Below are 20,104 nucleotides of genomic sequence, written 5' to 3' on the forward strand. Positions count from 1 at the left end.
ACACCACAAATTATCCTAAGAGGACAACTATGAAGAAGACTTTCCATTTCCATATGTACCATGATTTCACTGCCCATTTCCACATTTATCAGCTGTAATAATCAATTCTTATTTATAGCGGATCCCAGCCTAACTTACAGGACCCCTCTTGTAGAGAACAGAAAAGTCATTCCACCCACTGAGGGCCAATGTCCAAGCATTTTAGAAGATACAGAATTTCTGGCATAATGTCTAAACTTTTAAATAATATAAATTACCACACATAAGAAAATGTAAATTTCATTTCTCATATCTGTATTTAAAAGGATTTACCTTTTATTACATTTGTTAACAACAGATGTAGAAAGTGTGAAGAAACACCAGGATTGATCCACCCCGTCTCCATGAAAGCGTGTGTTCAACTTCTACTAGAGGCGGGAAGTTTCTAGAATGTCCCTGAATATGTGGGAAAATGAACTAAATCTAACTAAGAAAAAAGTCTATAAAGCATTTCATTGAGAAAGCAACCACAAAATAAAATAAAAAAGTTTTAAGATATCATATTTGGAAATATAAAAGAAAAATGTCTTTGTGGTTTTTAAGAAAGAGTATCTAATAAGAAAGTGAAAAAACTACGCTGGCAAAAAATCTTTTGCTATACACAGTCATCTCCTAAGACTGAAGCCTCCAGCTATTGCTGAGCTCCAATGTGGTCTATTCCAGTCCTTCTCACTTCAAGTTAGAGTTAAAGAATTTTAAGTTAATTTGACAAAATCTACTCTAATGACAAAGGGATTTCTTGGAGCTAGCAGGAAGAAAAATTGTGAAAATGTTACTTTTAAATTGCTTCTTTTACATTTACAGTTATACCCAGGTTCTCCCAGACCTATTATATCTACAGCCTAGCAAGCTGGGCTGTGCCTGTGCCAGGACAGGGCTGGAACATGCACTCAACACACAGACCGAGAAAGGGAAAGAGAACAGGAAGTAGCATATGCCATATATGCTTGAGATACTTACTATGATTCTTCCATTTTTGTCTTATAAAATTACTTTCAAACTTCTCCTGACTACTGATGAAAGTATAAATAAATTTGACACATTTCTAAATAGCAGCTGTGAAAGAGAACTCAAACTTCTTTACCACTAGAGAAAAAACAAATTAACCCTGGGCATCTATTACCAAAACATGGATCAGGAGTTGAGAGAATGATGTTCTAACGCAGTGGTTCTCAATCTTCTGGCCCTTTAAATACAGTTCCTCATGTTGTGACCCAACCATAAAATTATTTTCATTGCTACTTCATAACTGTAATGTTGCTACTGTTATGAATCATAATGTAAATATCTGATATGCAGGATGGTCTTAGGCGACCCCTGTGAAAGGGTCGTTCGACCGCCAAAGGGGTCGCGACCCACAGGTTGAGAACCGCTGTACGTCTAACAATGGACCCAATGAGCACAGGAATTATAAAATAAACCCGGTAGTAAAACTACTTCATGACATTTTGACTCATTACACTAATTGAATATAATCTTGAAGTCAGGCAACTAACAAGCTAATAATTACCAGAGAGAGAGAGTTAGTTTCCCCTACCACACCCTTTCCAAAATACATAACTTGTATGAAGTTCTTCTATCACAAAACACCTCATGTTCCTCTTATTCCTTTACTGTTTCAAAATACATCTTTTGTAAAATGTCTGCACAACTGAAGACCCTGGAGCCCTAGAGATTTTAACCTAACAGCTTTAACCCACCCAGCAGAAGGACCCACGCCTATGTAATTCTTCTGCAGTAGCACCAACAGGATTAGTGGGTACTATGTTTTTAAATCACTTGTTCATTTTCTACACTTCCTCTACCTCTTAATTAGGCTGTACTGGAACATTTAAGGTTTCAATGATCTATATCAAGTCTGAGCACAGACATATTTAGGTTAATGTGTGCCTTAGTGCTCCCATTTGAATATTTAAGGAATGAAACTCACAAGCTTGATTACACAAAAACATTTTTATGAAAGTACTCCTCCCTTGCCCTAACCGGTTTGGCTCAGTGGATAGAGCCTCGGCCTGCGGACTGAAGGGTCCCAGGTTCGATTCTGGTCAAGGACATGTACCTTGGTTGCGGGCACATCCCCAGTAGGGGGTGTGCAGGAGGCAGCTGATCGATGTTTCTCTCTCATCGATGTTTCTAACTCTCTATCCCTCTCCCTTCCTCTCTGTAAAAAAAAATCAATAAAATATATAAAAAAGAAAGTACTCCTCCCTTGAACTCTGAGAGAGAAAAATACAGAACTGTGACCAAAGACACAGAAAGCCAGACTTACTCATTCCCGCGTGCCCCCTTAATTTATAGATGCCATGGAAACTACTTTAAATTTATCCAGACATTTTCAAACTTCCAATAACTGTTTAATGCTGTTTAATCAAAAAATAAAAATGGCTAAAAATGAGAAAATTTGCATTTCATTTCTCATAGTATACATTTTCTTTTTATTCTATTGGTTAACAGCAGTAAACACAGATAAATACCAATTTTGGGCTAGGAAATTTGGAGTTTCTAGAATGTCCCTGAGCTAAATGGAGAATGAAATCTAGGTAGGAAAAAAAGAATCTTAAACAATTTTAATGTGAAAACAAATTTACTCCTAGGATAAGCCTGATTTCCAATAAAATGATCTGAGAATAAATGATAGTCAGTTATATGAAATAAATTTAGCTTTATGAACAAACAAAAAAAAAACAGCAATAAGTACCATAGCTTTCATTAATTCCTTTCTGTTCTAAAAGGTTCCTGGATTCTCATTAAATAACAGTGTAGTTTAACTGGAATCCATATGAAAAAAATTCATTTTGAGGCTACAATATTACTCTTTTAACATTTCTTGCTAAAGACACATTAAGGTATGAATTACAATGTTATGATCCTAGTCCTTGGAAAACATTATTTTTAACTGATAGTTTTATTATTTGTCATATTTGGAATTTTATGACAATATACCATGGTTAAATGTGCCATACTCTATTCCCCAAGGGTTAGGGCTGGGCGAGTCTTTTGGTCTTACATAATATATTACGGGTCCTTTAAAGAAGATTCATAGTCATTAGACTTGCCTCCTCCCGGCTTTCTCATTTCAAACAAACAAGTGAGTCATGCACGAATGCTGTAAGACTGGCTACTCATATTTTGGATGCTTGAGCATTTTGTTCAAACAAGCATGGATATATGATGACTATTCATTTATCCTGGTAGAATCACTAATAGGCTTAGCAGGTTGAACAAGATCGTATGCAGAATAGTCAAGATTTAAGAAATAGCAATCTGGCCAAGAAGGGAAAAAGAAAACTCAGTTACATACCTGTACATGTTTTAAGAACGCATTTCATGGAACTCTCACACACCGCTGGCATTAATGTATATCGGTAAAACATAGCAAAAACTTCCCTTAAAAATAAAGTTGGCTTCCTGTGACCCAGAGATTATACTTCTAACAATTCATTCTCAGGAGATAATAGCCAAGTACACAAAGACAGACGTGCAAATATGTTCACTGAGCCCCTGTTTAAAATAGCAAAAATGAGAGATATTAAATGTCCAATAATAAGGGGATTGATTAAGTACTATACATATGTTTCCCTGTAATGGAAGATTATGCAGGTATTAAAAATAATGTATAATGAGTAACAGCAAAAGATGCTATGACATATTTACTTGAAAAAAGCAAGTAACAAAACAGATATATGATGTGCTATCATCGTATATGTCTGAGTATATAAAAATTCTAGGTAGATACACACAAAAAGTGTTCAGTTAATTCAGTTAATTGTGGGTAGTGAGGTTACAATGATTTCTTTTTCCTTCTTGATGCTTGTGTGTTTCCTTGAAAGCTTCTCAATGGACTATTTTAAAGTCTAGCTTTATCTGGCCATGACTGGTGAAGTCACATCTGAATAAATATTGGACAAATTTGAAAACAAACAAACACTGTTTAGATAATGGTTAACTGTGATGTCCAAACCAACAAATACATTTCCCACCTGCCAACCAAGAAAAGACTATTATCCAGAAGAAGCTGCCGACCTTTTCCGATATTTTCTGGTCACATTTTCCATTTTAGTACTTCTTTCAACTTCTTCCTGGTATCAGGTCGGAGCTCAACTCTTTCACTCAACAGACACATTGTGACAAACTCTTCCATGCTAACCAGGTGGGTTACCCAAGCTACACAAGGTAGTAGGAGCAAGTCCTAGGTTGCAGAAAGCTCACAGAGTCCTTGGGGGAAACAGGCATACATGCCAACCATTATGAGAATACAATGGCACAAATAAGAGACAGATGCAATAAAATTAGGAGTTCTTCAGCCCTTCATCTTCAATTCATTTTGTCTATTTTCTATCTTCCCTTTTTCTCACACAAATCCAGGGTTCCTCTCTCAGTCCTGGTGTCTGCGGGCCTTACTGTGAGAGGAGGAGGGCTCTTCAGAAATCCTTGGCTTCTGCGCATACCATAACATAGATCAACTTAACTTTCTTAGACCCAGAATCTAATTCTTTGTAATTTTCCACACACATTAACCCCAAAATCTATTTCAAAAGAACCCACACTGCAAAATTCTGCTGAATATCCTCTGGCAGCTTAAACTCTGCGAGTCCAAAAGCTAACAAAACTGTCCAACAAAACCATTCCCTCTTTCCTGGCTTTACAGTGTCTGTAATTGCCATCATCACTCTACAGGTCACCTACTCTCCAAACATGCTCAGCAGCCTTGGCTCTCGCTTGTCTTTTGCACCTTGCCACCAACGCCTAACAGCTCCTGGCACATCATGCTATGCAAGAAGATAGCTAAATGAGTAAATCAATGTTGTCCTCAATGAATTGTCAATTTCGGTAAATTCTATTCCAAATATTGCCCTTTCTTTTTCTATTATCATTACACAAATACAAGCCAGATCATTTTAACCATATGCTTGTTTTTCAACTCCTGTCTCAGGTTTCTATTACTTAATTGGAGCTATAATCCTATCACCTCTCTATTCAAACAAAGTTAATATCCCATTGCCCATTGAATTCAGCACCAAGTGTTTCTACCTAGTGACCAAGTCCCTCCAAATTAAGCCCCAGGTGCTCTCTGCAGGCATGTATTTAACATACACTGTGTCTACCAGAGGATGAAACGACCGGTAAAATACAGCTCTCAATGCACTTGATCTGCAAGGATACAACAGTAAAGTATGGACACAACATAATGTATAGATGCTAAAAGATGGGCAGGTATGGGGTCCCTTGAGAACTCAGGAGAGTGGTGAGGCATCAGGAAGTAGTTCACAGCAAAGCTCAAATGGCACCCCCTAAAGGAGTCAGCAGATTTGGCCAGTATGACAGACTGTAGGAAACAGTTATGGGGGAGAAGGGGAGTGAGGGGTAGATTAATGAGGAATCAAAATATGCTTGTTTAACTAAAGGTTCATAAAAATCATCTATTAGAACTGAACAATTCTAAAACCGTATCTACTATAATGGTCTGATTATAAACTAAGAAAATGAATTAAACACACACTCCAGGGACTAATATATCTACATCAATATCATCTCTCAAATTAATGAGCTTGAGTCATTTATTCCAGGAATAAGTCTGTAAACTCTCACTCTGTGTTAAAATTAGAATACCAAAGAGTTTGAGCACACACCTTAACACTAGATTTTTGCCATATCACTTTGCTGAAGTTATATGGCTCTTCAAGGGACAGCTTTACAGTAATGCCATCTGTGGTCAATACTGCTACAAAATGGGTGAGTACCAGCAAAAACTGAAAAACAATCCAAATGTCTATCAATAGGAGGCTGATTAAACAATGTTGGCTGTATCTAACTCTGAAGAGGGGAGTAGGTCTGGTGACTGTGGGGAATAAAACTGTGTAGCACTGGACTCTTTTCGAGGAGAATTTAATCATACAACTAATACATGATAACAAACCAAAAATATAAATGTGCTAACAGATTCCAGATTCAGGCTGGTTTTTTTTTATTCAACAATGTTTTTAGCAACACCAGCAACATTAGATCAAACACAAACTCTCTTAACATGACTATGATGAAAAGAATGCTTTCACTGAAATGTATAGAATAATATTTTTGTCAGTGTTTTATTTTATGTCAAATTATGTCTATTTGCAACCATTAGTGTTCCAGAGCTGTGTCCCATGGGAGTTTGGAGCCCTATTATTACTGCTTTCAACATCCCTGTCATATGGCAATTCCTTAGCAAAGGCAAAGAAATAAAACCCCATTCAGAGCTCAATATGCGGAAACGGGCCAGCAGAGTCCCGTCTCTGAACTTAATTAATACCACAAGCATAACAAGAAAAACCAAAGTAGAATTTTAAAATGCCTATTCCTGGGCTGTTTCAGTGTTCCAAACCCAGTAACAGTTTACAGCAGCGGTTATCGCCTAAATACATCCTGCATATCAGATATTTACATTACGATTCATAGCAGTAGCAAAATTACAGTTATGAAGTAGCAACGAAAATAATTTTATGGTTGGGAGTCACCACAACATGAGGAACTGTATTAAAGGGTCGCAAGCATTAGGAAGGTTGAGAACCACTGGTTTACAGCATCAATGCTTTAGTTGAGGGCTTTTTCTAAAGGCAGTAAAAGGCATATTCAGCCATATAACAATGTCCTCACTGAAATTAAAGACTCTTTTTTTCTACCGCGGGTCAATAGGAGGTAAAAGGAAGGAAAGAAACGAAAAAACACGGAAGCAACCTTTGGCATTGTTAAAAGATAGCTTGAAATACCAGAAAACTTCAACACTTTTACTTTCTAGTCTACAACAAAATTTTGGATTTTCATATTATGTCAATCTGAGAAATGCAAAAAGGATTCCAGGGAATGTATATAAAAAAATCAAGGAGGAGAGCATAATCATCACTCAACACTACATAATTTCTCTTAGGAAGGACTCAATGGAAATGCATATACTTGAGACATTATTCTAAAGAACAGGGAGAGAAAAGGCGGATAAAATGTCAGTGTTTGGTCAACCACAATGTTTTCAGTTCTTGTCTAGAATTTCATTCACTCACCAAATCCCAAGTACGTCAAAATGCAGAACAGCTAACAGAACAAATTTCAGACCCTTTAATTGCCTGCTCAAGGAATGTGCCTTCATTTTGTTCATTATCTTCTCTCCTTTCATATCCTTACCATATACTCATTAATATTAATTTAGAAAGGAAAATATCAAATGAGGTATTGATTAACTGGCAAGTATCTGTAATTTTCAAATCACACCAACTGCTAGTAGTCACATCTGTGGGACAGGACCATGAAGAAATTTCTTTACTTATGTAGTTCTACAATTTTAACAGTTAATATTGAACTCTTCCTCTGAAATCAGAAAAAACATATTCTAATATCTTTGGTACAGACTATGTAAAAAACTTAGGACCACTCAGAAAGAACTCATTAAGTGGACATATCTGCCACATATTAAACCAGCAGGGACAGTCTCTACTTTTCTTTTTAATCTCTTTTTTCTTAATCCTTGCCTGAAGATATGTTTACTGACTTGAGAGAGAGAGAGAGAGAGAGAGAGAGAGAGAGAGGAAGGGAGAGAGGGAGAGAGAGGGAGTAACATCGATGTGAGAGAGGAACATGAATCAGTTTTCTCCCATACTCGCCCTGACTGGGAATCGAACCTGCAACCTTTCAGTGTAGAGGACGACGATCCAACAAACTGAACCACACCAGCCAGGGCTGCAGTCTCTACTTTCAGCAGGATTCCAAGGAAAATATAACTCTCTTTTATTACCCAAAATACAGAAATGTGGGCTGCATGCAGTAACCAGCGTCATGCTATATAATGAAATCACCAGAAACTCGGTTCTTACCCTATCTATCCATTCTATATGACATGTTCATACTATCACAATTTGTGCAGCTACTCAGGAATTTAAAAGCAAACAAAACACTCTTTTTTTACTTTGAATTCTAGAGATCATGTCATTTCATTTACCTACGATCCAAATGAGGGAACAGAGGGCTAGAGAGGTGACATAACATGCCCAGGTGGCATGGTGTCAAACTCTGGAATGTAAAATCTTCAAAATTCCAACACTCTTTCCAACTTCACCCATGTCACTTCATTTGGATCTCTGTGCACTTAAAGAATCTTAAGCAGCACAGGCAGCTCCCTTTCTTGAGGAGTTTTTGTTTTAACTGGACCTCAGATACATATATTATACATTATGAAGAGAAAGTCATTTTCTAATTTATTTAAGTAAAAAAGAAAGACATTTGGAAAAAGGGATTTTTAAAAATTTATGCTCACTTTTTTCCTTTTCATTGACTTTACTGGGGTGACACAAAATTATACAGGTTTCAGGTATACAGTTCTATAATACCATCACCTGTGCACTGTATTGTATGTTCACCACCCCAAGTCAAGTCTCCTTCCATCACCATGTATCCCCCCCTATCCTTCTCTATCTCCCCCTACTTCCCTGGAAATAAAGGCATTTTAAACTCAGCCCAGAAATACAGATACTATTTTCGATACTTAGCGTAGAAAGGGCAGAGCATTCTAGGATAGAATATAACTGGGAGAGTCATTCAAACCTTCAACAATATGCTCAACACACACACACCGTGCTTGGGACCCTGACCAATCAGAACAGATGGCCAGCCTTAAACAATCGATCACTAATCCAGTGGTTTATTGATTCTAAATATGCCCTAAAGAAAAAGTGTGGGGGCACAAATGAGCAAGTTATATTCAGAGAACTGTTACAAACTAGCCCAGCTAGGGGGAGAAAAAACTTAATGCTAGAGAAAAGTAGAAGGTAAACTTAGACATTTACTAATATAAATTTTTAAAAAGTTAAATCTTTGTAAGCTCATAAAAATGTTTGAGATCTATCTCATTGGCTCTCGAATCTGGCTATCACAACCCTCCCATGTTGCAGAGGAGGAAACCAGGCCACACATATTGGGCCTGGGTTCCTGGCACAGAGCTTCTGGGACCCTCGGAATTTCCTCAGTGAGAAAGGTGAGAGGAGTATCTCTGTTACTCATAGCAAGCCCTTTCAAAGACATCTGAATCTACATGAATGAGGCAACTCTAGGAGATGGCTAGTTACCAGAGGAACAACCACATGTTCTGAGGTCTGGAACCTTCAGCCCCATCCCACCACCAATCTCTGGGGAAAACAGAGGGGCTGGAAATGGAGTTCAATCAACAATTGCCAACAATTTAATCAACTGTGCCAATGTCATGAAACCGCCATTAAAAACACTAAATGATGGGGTTCAGAGATTCTGGTTGGTGAGCGCATCCGGAGGAGGGTAGCACCCCAGCTCTATGGAGACAGAAGGTTGTGTGCTCGGGACTATTGTGGGCCTTGCCATGTGTGCCTCTTCATCCGGCCACTCACCCCTATCCTTTGTTAGAGCCTTTATAATAGACCAGCAAATCTTTAGTAACATTTCCCTGATTCTGTGAGCTTATGGTAGCAAATTGTCAAACCTGAGGAGGGAGTTGTGAGAACCCCCAATTTATAGCCAGTTGGACAGAAATGCAGGTGACTACCTAGGACTTGCAACTGGTGTCTGAAGTAGGGGGGGCAGTCTGGTGGCACTGAGCCCTTACGCTGTGGGGTCTTCACTAACTCCAGGGAGTTAGTGTCAAAGTTGCTCAATGTGAGGGGGAAACGCTCACATTTGGTGTCAGAAATGTGACTGGTAGGCTGGTCTTGGTGGTGACAAGGCAAAACTGCTGGAAAACCAAACCAAACCAAAACAAACAGAAACAACTGGGTTTTATTCTCCCTTTTATCTGCCCAAAACTGAGCAGTCACTTCACCCAAAAAGACATCACCCAACCCTGAGAGAAAAAATGAGAGAAGCTAGAGACCCAGTTTCTGTCTCTCCTCCTGGAACCAGACAGGATGCTCATTTGGGAAGGATTGAGGCTCACAAGGACGGGCTGTGAACCCAGCCCCTGTCCACTCTGCTACCTTTCTAATCTTTCCGGGAACACAGTGGTCCTGGACTACAGAATAAGAGACACCTTATTCACGAAGAAATTGTTCACTGGTTGGAAATTATAATGGGGGAAGCAAGGGAACTGGAAAACTCAAAGCTGACCCCACACTCTGGTCTGACAGCTAGAAGAATAGTGGTATCCCCAACAGAACGGGGAAGGTGGAGGGAGCAGGGTGGGGAAGGCAGGAAAACACACACATACAAAGTGTGCAGGGGCTCTCGGCAAAGAGGGTGAACTGAACACAAGAGTAAACTCTAGAACCCTCTCAAAGTCCCACTAAAACAAAGGAACTGTTTTAAGAAGATGGAGAGAAGGGAAAAGAGAAAACAAGAAAATTTTTAGAGAGTGGAATAAGAAAATGATGAGCAGACCTACCTGGAGACTTGAGAAACCAATTCTAAACCAGCTTGGAGGAAAGCTAAGAACCTCGTTTATCCTGCAGAGTTCTCAAAGTTCAGGCATTGGTGCTAAGAAGCACTCTGGAAGTGACCTGATTTTCTTGGAAAGAGGCAACAGCTATAATAAGGGTTGGCTGAAAATTGCTTAAGCAATCTAAACCCTATGTGCCCCAACCCCACTCTCCTAACACCAGTCACCATTCCTCACTGGCCCTGGCAGACGACTGGAGGTAAATTCTCAAAAGAGGTTAAAACAGGGTTTACGGCTTGAGAATACGAGACACAGCTGAGAACCTACCAAAAGCAGGCTTAAGTAAATAGATGCATTCTCAATGCTCTGACCCCCAGCCTTCTTTCCACACAGACCCTGGAAAGCTGACAGCCAGGATTTACCCTCTGACCAGCCTCTGGTGCCCCACAGAACCTGCCTACCTAGTCAACAGATCAGTCCAAACACTCAGATCTTACCATTCAGCCTTCTCGTTCCCCGACTTAGAAAATAGTAGACAACCAAAGACTACCAGACACCTCAGAAAAATCGCTAAAACAGAAACCAAAACAGAAAAAAACAACTCGGAAGAAACACTATTCAATGTGAGGAAAACTTATAAAACTCACTAATAGTCTCAAAGAGATGAGGGGAGGCAGGACATCAAAGAACCAAGAGGAGGCTATTATATAAAAAGCACTCGACAACAGTAACAAAAAAGAGCTCTTAGGAACTAAAAACCTGATGGCAAAAATGAAGCACTCAACAGAAGTACGGGGGGAAAAAGTATAAGATATACTGTAGAAAGCATTACAAGGCAATGACATGGAAAAGCAGAGACAAGATAAAGTTTAAGGATCAGTCCAGAAGATCTAACATCTGAAATCACTGAATGCAGAACCAAACAAAAAAATCAATAAAATATATTTTTTTTTTAAACAAAACTATGATATAAGTGCAGAGGGGGGATGTGGGGTGGGAATTGGATGGAGGGAAGGGAAAGAGAGCTAAATCCTCACCTTGATAATTTAGATAATAGACAGTACTTTAAAACTTAAAAAGAAAAAAGAATAACAAAACCAACATGACGTTTAGAGATATGAAAATAAATTTCTTAAAAAGCAGTTAAAATTTTTAAATGACTACCCATGTCCATAGGTTTTTCACATGAGCCAATCCCCAGGGCTCATTTCCAAAGCCATGAACCCAGCTCATCATCCAGGGCAATGCATACGGCATGAAAGCAATCACCATAAGTCCTCTACAGCCATTCAAGAAAGGTCAGAACAGGTAGTCGGACAGTCCCCTAGCAGTTAGCTTTTGGAGTGCTAAGGACAACACATTACCTTCCAAGGGCTGCAGTGACTATCAATACAGAACGTTATCACTGCCTCCTGGATTTTCCTTCCCCTTCATTTTTTCCTTTGACTACCCATCACTCAACAGTAACACTTAAAAAATAAAGTCTTTATTATCTATAACCAAGGAAAATAAAAAAGAAAGTATATTAAAAGAATACTTCAACTTGATCCAGATCCACAATGCCACCTGAGAGGGGATGTGGTCTGTTTCTAATATGAAATGAGGCACAAGCTGTATCTGAACAAAGGGACATGATAGGTAATTCAGAACACACTTTCCAATCCTTTCTGAAACGGATATTCACCATGGCTCAACTTAAAATACTACATTATGACTCAAAACGTGAAATATATTCCTCTCAAAGACTTAGTATAGTAAACATATTTCTACAGTAGTCCTACTACCTCTTTTCCATTAGCCCAAATAATCAAGGGGAAAAATGAATAACCAAATATACCACTTTGATTGGAATTTCACTGTAAAAACTGTATATTTCCTAATTATGCTAAATACTAAATTTTAGCCATTCTTATGTTTTCAATGAGAAAGTCTGAGGAATTTGCAAAGTAACTTCTGGGGGGTGAGGGGGGGATTTTACTAGAAAAAAAAATACTATTGTTATTTGGACCTGCCCCATTAATATAAACAGACATTTATGTCGCTAAGATTTAAGTGACTAGAACAGTTTCCCAGACTCAGCATATTTTACCTCTTCTTCCCTTTCTCTCTTCATTTTTATAGCTACAAAGAAACCTGTCAAGATTCATTTCTGGCTACGAGATGGGGAAGTCCAGTTCCATATAGCACAATCATTGCACAGTTCTAAAAGCTCTCCACTGAATTTTTTTTAAAGTTCAAGTTAAAAAACAGAAGTTCATTTTCACTTTGGAAATCAAACTTGAAAGAAAAATGTGACCTCCCAGTATTTAATTCCTTCCAAGGAACTCCCTCAAGAACATAAATTGTTAAGACATGGCCACTTGGGGAAAACATTTTCAAGTCATGTTTGACATGCAAAGCTACATGGGACTTGACAGGAATGATTTTTAACAAGCTCAAGTCTGTCTTTTCTTTGCATGTTCAACACGATTTAAAAACATGTACTTGACCAAAAGCTAGTTGGATTCCATAAACAGTTCAGGTCCTTTTATAGAGAATGCACAGGGGAAGTAGAATGGATCTTTAATGCTTTACATATTGTTTTTTTTAAACCCACACTATCTTTGAACAGAAATCAAATGTAAATGCATGCCCATATAAAGCAGATGTAAGTAAAAGCAAAAATAGAAAATTAAGTGGGCTTTAAAAACTGATAAAACTGCTGACCTTCATCCACTTAAACTCTCCACTTAAAAAAATTAAAAGAGGCACTACTACAAGCAGCCCACTACTTACAAACAGATATAAATGCTCTGCATATGCAGGGTGTCCCCCAAAAATGTATTCACACTTTGAATAATTTTTCATTTCAATGGGTTAAATCTGAAAAGAAAGAAACATCAATTGAGCTATCAGAAAAAAAGTGTGCATACATTTTTTAGGACACCCTGTACTTGTCAATTGCCCCACATGAACCTGCAAGTTGTTGGTTGCTAACCTTCGCTCACCTGGCCTGGGGCTCTCACCTACAAGGAATGCCCACAGCCAAGATTCTGCTGAGCACAGGGCCTACAGCACTTCATCTCGTACACCCTGGAGACTATCCCAGCGGTTCTCAACCTGTGGGTCGCGACCCCTTTGGCGGTCGAACGACCCTTTCACAGGGGTCGCCTAAGACCATCCTGCATATCAGATATTTACATGACGATTCATAACAGTAGCAACATTACAGTTATGAAGTAGCAACGAAAATAATTTTATGGTTGGGTCACAACATGAGGAACTGTATTTAAAAGACCAGAAGGTTGAGAACCACTGGACTATCCTATCCCCTGCTTCCAACGCTTCCCTCTCACACATCCCCTCTGATGAAGCCAGATCACATAGCTTAGGGAAGGGGTTGAGAGGACAGGAAAATGGGATCTTGTATCCTGGTTGTCACATACCTACTAGCCATTTCCCTACAGAAAATCCTTAGATGATGATTAGGCCCTGTGGCCCTGGAGGTCTGGGTATGTCTATTTCAGGTTGGACAGGCTTTGGGGGGCTGCCAGCACCTGATCATGCTTTAGAAACATGGTTTATAAGAGAAAATGTATCACAGGTTCAAAACAACTTACAAATTATTATCACTTGACAGGTTTCTAAATTAGAGATTACATGGGTGATAAAACCAACTCCTTGGAACTCAACAAGCCAAAACCCCTAACTTGATTTTATCTGATCTCAGATTGAAAAGAGGAAAATGACATCAAAACAATCTCCTATCAGAGATGTAACTGAAACACTGTTTACAGAGAGCAGGCTGAATAAAGTTAATCCAATATTCTAGACCTTCATAACTGAATTAGCAGGATGTTCAAAACAATGGTCTTGAAGTCTCACAACAAACCCAATTATCAAACCTGACATCAGCTATCCAGAAACTCAATTAACCAAAACACAAGCACACTCATTAGGAACTTCTACACTATTAGAGTCCAATCAAATGATTAAGTCCAATCCTTTATTCCAATGTCCCAATTTCACTTACACTTACATTTTAAAATATACTCAGAAAAAAAAGTAGAAAATAGTAAATGCCATTCCAAAGTACCTATCAGCTAATGTTCATTGTTCATTATCAGCCAGTCACTGTTCTATATATCTCATTTGATCTGAGTAACAACCATGAGTACAGTGCCCATTTTACAAAGGAGAAAACTTACGCACAGAGAGGTTAAGTAATTTATCCAAGATCACACAGCTAATAAGTCTTGTCTTTTAGCCACTATGCTCTGCTGCCTTTTATCGCCTGCTTCAATTATCTTCGACTTCTCCAAATTAGAGTAGATTATATTGTACTAACAGCTACTTTGTGGATAGACTACATAAATAAGAAAGTAATCAATTGTAAGGCTGAATTATACTGGGTAAAACAAAATGGAATTCCTATACCAACAACGAACACCAACCACTCAGTACATTCATGCTTATAAATTGTTCTTATGTTTATTCAAATGTTTACATCCCATCCACAAGTAAAATTTCCCATGTCTGCCTCAAGTTTCCTACTTATGTTTTTCAAGAGGCACTCACCAAAATATTGAAATGGGGGTTTTATGTAATCAGTGTTTAGAAAGAATAACCCTCTCTCCTCCTGTTTTGTTTAGAATGCACATCCCTACCCTATGATTGTGGCGAGTCACTTCCCTACTCTCTGGATGCTGCTTCGAGTTCCTGGGAAAAGGGAAAGCAGAGAGGCTGCTCTTAGCCCTGAGGGTGATGAACAATCCAGGGGCCAGGTTACTAACCTGCAACTAGTGAAGGCCCACCAGCAAGTGTGCCTCTAAAGCACACACCCTGGCAGGGACTCAGAGACTCTTACAGTCAGACGCTCATTGTTGCTTGCTAATGAAGCATTAGTTCGTAAACCTGTATTGTCCTGGACCAGAGGCAGCAGCTTTCAAAGAACCCTCTGGGGATTTCGTTTTGGCAGCTCCAGCCACGGACAACACACAACACAGCCTACAGGTCTCTAAGCAGATTCACTCCTCGGCCCTAGGCCAGCTGATACTGCAGACAGTGGTTCTCAAACTTCAGCATCAGAATCACCTGGAGGGCTGTTAGCACGCAGGCTGCTGAGTCCACTGCCCCTGATCCTGATTTAGAAGGTCTGGGGTGGGGCCAAGGTTTTGCATTGCTAGCATGTTCCCTGGAGACGCTGATGCTGCTGGCCCAGGAATCACACTTTGAAAACTGCTGATTTAAGTTAATGGTTATGGGTCACGATTGTCTTGGCTGGTGCTGCCAGCCAGCCAGCCCCAGTAGTTAAAGATATTTTCCATCAAGAAAGGTAAAAATGCACTAGAGAGTGGAGTTATCAGCCAGCTAGTATCCTCACTGCTGCTCATCCTCCATCCCTTGTTAAAGTAAACTAAGCAATGTCCTGGAGGTATAGGCTTGAGATGGCATTTTACACTGTGACAGTATTTAAATACCGCAAGTGTGGAGAGAGAGAGGGGAAAGAAAAAGAGAAAAAAAATTTCCCCTAACATATCACATAAAAATAAGCCAGAAAGCCAATGTGTTCCTCTATCACCTGTCTTCTGACTCTGATCTGAATGTCTGGCAAAGGAAAAGAGGCCAGAATGATGGGAAGCGTTAACAAAAAGACTTTGTATTTAGCAACTAGAGTACCTTTCATCGGTGAAGCTCAAAGAAGCAGACAAACATTATTAACTCTACAGATTCCCAACAGCGTTGTCACACGGGCTGCTAACTCACCTCCACAGGTTCTGCCATTGGGCTAGTGGCACAATGATTTAAAAAAACCAGAATAAAATGGGAAACATCTATCAACCCCTAGCCAAACTAAAAAATGTATTAATATTATTAAAATGAACTTAAAAGTTCACAAAGAGCCCTAGCTGGTTTAGCTCAGTGGATAGAGCAGGGGTGGGCAAACTTTTTGACTCGAGGGCCACAATGGGTTCTTAAACTGGACCGGAGGGCCGGAACAAAAGCATGGATGGAGTGTTTGTGTGAACTAATATAAATTCAAAGTAAACATCATTACATAAAAGGGTACGGTCTTTTTTTTTTTAGTTTTATTCATTTCAAACGGGCCGAATCCGGCCCGCGGGCCATAGTTTGCCCACGGCTGGGATAGAGCATCAGCCTGAGGACTGAAAGGTCCCGGGTTCGACTCCGGTCAAAGGCATATGCCCGGTTTGTGGGCTCAATCCCCAGTAGGGGGCGTGCAGGAGGCAGCTGATCAATGATTCTCTCATCATTGATGTTTCTATCTCTCTCTCCCTCTCCCTTCCTCTCTGATTAAAAAAATAATAAAAATTTTTAACAAGTTCACAAAGATTAATTACAATTACAAATAAAGTGTTTAATCAAAGAACTCACCTACATCACATTTTGCTCTACTACTCACCAGCTGTGTGACCTTGAGTAAATTACTTTACCTCTCTGTGCCACTCAGTAAAATCAGTAAAATGGGGGTGATAATATGCTCTCATACAGTTTTTATGAGGGTTAAATGAAACTGTAACATAGTAACTATCCAATAAATGTTAGCTATAAATATCTCATAAATGTTCACGGAAAGTATTATTAATATTATTATAAAGCAGACCTTGCAATTTGCAAATATATTTAGATTATGTAAAAAGCACTAATGGCACTCAAAGACATTTCTCACACCCCATTTCACACCTTCATCTCCTGCACTATTATCAAGAATGAAAGTCCCCCAACTTTTCTACAGACTACATATCTTTCAATTAAAACAGCCAATATTTGGAATAAAAGGAACAAACTTCATCCTCATTCTTCCACAACCCAAGAACCAGTTACAGCAAGAGATCGTTGATAGAGCTTTGTTTTTAAATCTTGTTGAGCTCAATCTAAACAGATCCCATATGTTGCCCAGAGTAGGCACCTGCCAAGGTGAGAAACCTGGAGACAGATGTCTGGTTGCCATTTTGGTGAATGGGGAAGGGAGGGTTTACTGCTTTCTAAGGGGAAAAGAGAAATATAAATTCAGAAGGGAAAAAGCAACATAATTTATCAGTACAACAGGCACACTGTTCAATTAAAGAACCAGTAAGGAAGGAGACAACTATCTTTTTTTATTTTTAAATATTTGTATTGACTTTTAGAGAGAGAGGAAGGGAGAAGCGGAGAGAAAGAGAAACATCAATATGAGAGCAGAACATCAATGGGCTGCTCTGCACGCCCCCTACCGGGAACGGAGACCACCACCTAGGCATGTGCCCTGACCAGGAATCGAACCAGCAACCTTTTAGTGCAGGGGATGATGCTCAACCAACTGAGCCACACTGGCCAGAGCAGAAGAAAACTCTCTTTTGACTCAATGATCTGTTTGCTGTAAAGATTCAAAGAACTGTCATTGTGGATAAACAATCTTAGGTATAAAAGATGTTTCTTTTTTTTCAGGCGACAGGAATAACATCAAAGACTTAGCAATCTACTAGGCTAATTGATAGAACTCCCCCATGTCTTCTCTTAGACTACCTGTGAGTGCAATCAAGAAATGCACAAATAACTGAATACAGAGAAGAAACCCCAGGAAGTGCCAGAAGAACAAACTGCTGTTCCCTTGATAACTCCTGTGTGAACACACAGGCTTCTGAAAGAACTATCCTTGGGAGCCAAAGCAAAACAAGCGCTTGTCAGAGACTCGCAATGCCTCTCCTATTTAAAACACCCTCTGAATGTCTACGACCTGGGGGAAATCTCACAATATAAACTAAAGTTTACAAAATCAGGACACAAAACTAAATGCAGGGGGGGATGTCCCCCGTTCTATTAGAAACACTATTACTGTCCTTAAAACATATAGATCCATACCTATCAATATATTAACAAACAAAAAAAGAGGGAGGAAATGGATATTTTCTAGGTCATGGTAGTTTATCTTTTCTTCACCTGACAAATTCAAAAATTATGATGAACACACATTAATTTTATAACATACTTTGTATAACCTACTATTGTATAACACACTCTGTAAGGCTGAAAGCTTTTTAAATGTACACAAAACTTACACTGTAGGATGTGTAATTCAATGCGTACATGTCTGTGTCCACACCCATGAACAATGCTTTAATTAGTCATTTCTACACTATTTCGGTACCAACCTTTAGTCTGAAGCAAGGTAACAACCAAAGGGAAAAATAATTCGAGTGACTACAGCAGCTTCATTCCAATGGCCGTCGGTGGAACTGCACTAGCACAGCATGCCTGGTATTGCAATCCAGGTAGTTATGACCAACCCGGTGAAATTAACATACCAAGCAGACCTCAAGACCCAATACATGCATTTCGCTAATGAAGTCACTATCTCAGAGTAAAATACTCCACACTGCAAGTAAAATGCAACTCAGGGAGTAATTCACATCCAGCATGCAGGACATACAGATAAAACGCAGAAAATACCAGCTTTTAAATAAACTTATACTGTGGTACCACAGATATTTCACAGAGGTCCCTCCTCCCTCTTCCTTTCTCTCTCTTTTTAAAAAAATATATTTTATTGATTTTTTACAGAGAGGAAGGGAGAGGGATAGAGAGTTAGAAACATTGATGAGAGAGAAACATCGATCAGCTGCCTCCTGCACACCTCCTACTGGGGATGTGCCCGCAACCAAGGTACACGCCCTTGACTGGAATCGAACCTGGGACCCTTCAGTCTGCAGGCCGACACTCTATCCACTGAGCCAAACCAGTTAGGGCCCTCTTCCTTTCTTAATACAGGAGAAGCTAATCCACCTTGGGAAGCTCATATTTAAAATACAGCTAAATCAAAGCATTAGCAATTAAAAAAAATCTTTTTAAAGCACTTGAATTAACAATCCACTTCAATATTAATTAATCTTATTTTTCCCAAATCCACTGCATTCTCTAACAAAAAAAAAGATAACTGGGATTTCACAAACAGAAAAGAAACTGGCTAAAAGACACAGAAAAAGAATAAAAATTTTAAAAATAATAGTCCTTTGGATAATACATATGAATTAAAAAGAGCAAAGGAGAATCCAGAAATTGTGTGTACAACAAATGGAGGATAAATAACATAAATTAATACTTTTATGTTTGCATGAAGAAATTCTGGAAAAATAAGGAGAAACTGATACAAGTGGTTGTTCCGGGTTGGGGGGTGAGGGGAGACAAAGCTTATAGGGGACAGAAGAAGTGAGACTTCCCTGCAGAGCTTTTTATATCTTTTCCAACAAAATAAATGTATTGCCTATCCAATAAATGAAATGAAAATGTATGCTAAGGTGGTTTGGGCTGCATCATACTGCGGAAGTAAAGAACCCAGGCTCTGCAGCCAGGCTGCCTGGGGCTCCAATGCCACCAGCTAGATAACCAGTACAACTGTTCTCCCTGAGAGATGATGCTGAGCGATGGAGGGCAGTGTCCTGGCCTAGATGGTGGCCACAGCAGCCTGACCATCAGCTGGGAAGCCACAGTGCATCTCAACATATGCATGGATATGCATGGATAGCATGGCCCCTGCTTAAATTCAATTTCCTTCGCTACACACCATAGTCTCTGAGTCCCCAAAACATTTTACCAGATATCTAATACTGTCATATAGAAAGCCCCCATTATATTTTATTACGTAGTATTGAAATTAAAATCAGCCAATTTTTAAACAGTTCTTTCCGTAGTATTAACAACACCTTTACCAGCTTTTAATGGGGG

This window comes from Myotis brandtii, unplaced genomic scaffold (genome assembly GCF_000412655.1).
Source record: "Myotis brandtii unplaced genomic scaffold, ASM41265v1 scaffold123, whole genome shotgun sequence".
In the NCBI taxonomy this organism is placed as follows: Eukaryota; Metazoa; Chordata; class Mammalia; order Chiroptera; family Vespertilionidae; genus Myotis; species Myotis brandtii.